The sequence below is a fragment of the Trachypithecus francoisi genome, unplaced genomic scaffold, assembly GCF_009764315.1.
Source record: "Trachypithecus francoisi isolate TF-2019V2 unplaced genomic scaffold, Tfra_2.0 Contig00506, whole genome shotgun sequence".
Lineage (NCBI taxonomy): Eukaryota > Metazoa > Chordata > Mammalia > Primates > Cercopithecidae > Trachypithecus > Trachypithecus francoisi.
Window position 1 is genome coordinate 76162 of NW_022680686.1, and position 1912 is coordinate 78073.

Sequence of the window (1912 nt, forward strand, 5' to 3'; positions counted from 1 at the left end):
TCTGGACAAACTTGTTAAAAAATAAACAGACAAAAAGAAAAATAAAACTTGAGTTATGTTTATCTTGCACATTTTTTGTTGTTACAGTGAAAACAAAAATGGCCCAAGAAAATGTTTCCCTTTTTTTTATTTTTTAGTTTATAACTGGAACATTTAGAAAGAAGGAAATGAATGTGCATTTTATCAATTTCGTAGGGGCACAAGGAGGACGATAATAGTAGATCTTTTGAAATTTGAACAACATCTTTAGATAACCAAGCAAATACTTTAAAAAATTGTAATGAAAATGGAATACAGCTACTGTAGCTCATAAAAATTTTAGATAGCGAGTTGGATCGGTAGCGGGAGCGGAGAGCGGACCCCAGAGAGCCCTGAGCAGCCCCACCGCCGCCGCTGGCCTACTTACCATGACACCCCGGGAGGAGCCGCAGCTGCCGCAGCCGGCCCCAGTCACCATCACCGCAACCATGAGCAGCGAGGCCAAGACCCAGCAGCCGCCCGCCGCCCCCGCCCTCAGCGCCGCCGACACCAAGCCCGGCACTAACTGGCAGCAGCGCAGGGAGCGGTGGCCCCGGCGGCCTCACATCGGAGGTGCCTGCCGGCGGGGACAAGAAGGTCATCGCAACGAAGGTTTTGGGAACAGTAAAATGGTTCAATGTAAGGAATGGATATGGTTTCATCAACAGGAATGACACCAAGGAAGATGTATTTGTACTCCAGACTGCCATAAAGAAGAATAACCCCAGGAAGTACCTTAGCAGTGTAGGAGATGGAGAGACTGTGGAGTTTGATGTTGTTGAAGGAGAAAAGGGTGCGGAGGCAGCAAATGTTACAGGTCCTGGTGGTGTTCCAGTTCAAGGCAGTAAATATGCAGCAGACCTTAACCATTATAGACGCTATCCACGTCGTAGGGGGTCCTCCACGCAATTACCAGCAAAATTACCAGAATAGTGAGAGTGGGGAAAAGAACGAGGGATCGGAGAGTGCTCCCGACGGCCAAGCCCAACAACGCCCGCCCTACCGCAGGCGAAGGTTCCCACCTTACTACATGCGGAGACCCTATGGGCGTGGACCACAGTATTCCAACCCTCCTGTGCAGGGAGAAGTGATGGAGGGTGCTGACAACCAGGGTGCAGGAGAACAAGGTAGACCAGTGAGGCAGAATATGTATAGGGGATATAGACCACGATTCCGCAGGGGCCCTCCTCGCCAAAGACAACCTAGAGAGGACGGCAATGAAGAAGATAAAGAAAATCAAGGAGATGAGACCCAAGGTCAGCAGCCACCTCAACGTTGGTCGGTACCGCCGCAACTTCAATTACCGACGCAGACGCCCAGAAAACCCTAAACCACAAGATGGCAAAGAGACAAAAGCAGCCCATCCACCAGCTGAGAATTCGTCCGCTCCCGAGGCTGAGCAGGGCTGGCTGAGTAAATGCCGGCTTACCATCTCTACCATCATCCGGTTTAGTCATCCAACAAGAAGAAATACGAAATTCCAGCAATAAGAAATGAACAAAAGATTGGAGCTGAAGACCTTAAGTGCTTGCTTTTTGCCCGTTGACCAGATAACTAGAACTATCTGCATTATCTATGCAGCATGGGGTTTTTATTATTTTTACCTAGAGACGTCTCTTTTTGGTAATAACAAACGTGTTTTTTAAAAAAGCCTGGTGGTTTTTTTAAATACGCCTTTAAAGGTTTTTAAATTTTTTCATATCTGGTCAAGTTGAGATTTTTAAGAACTTCATTTTTAATTTGTAATAAAAGTTTACAACTTGATTTTTTCAAAAAAGTCATCAAACTGCAAGCACCTGTTAATAAAGGTCTTGAATAATTGTCAAAAAATAATTTAGATAGCTATTGCTACAACCATATGCTTTTATAGCTAGACATTAAAATTATGATAGCA

At 45.4% G+C, this 1912-nt stretch overlaps 1 pseudogene across 1 annotated transcript; it reads left to right on the plus strand.

Annotated features, from left to right (window-relative positions):
• Positions 1-334: 334 nt before the first annotated feature.
• Positions 335-1569, plus strand: LOC117084798 (annotated as a pseudogene). Its single transcript, XR_004437675.1, has one exon. The product of XR_004437675.1 is annotated as a Y-box-binding protein 1-like (transcript).
• The last annotated feature ends 343 nt before the right edge of the window (positions 1570-1912 follow it).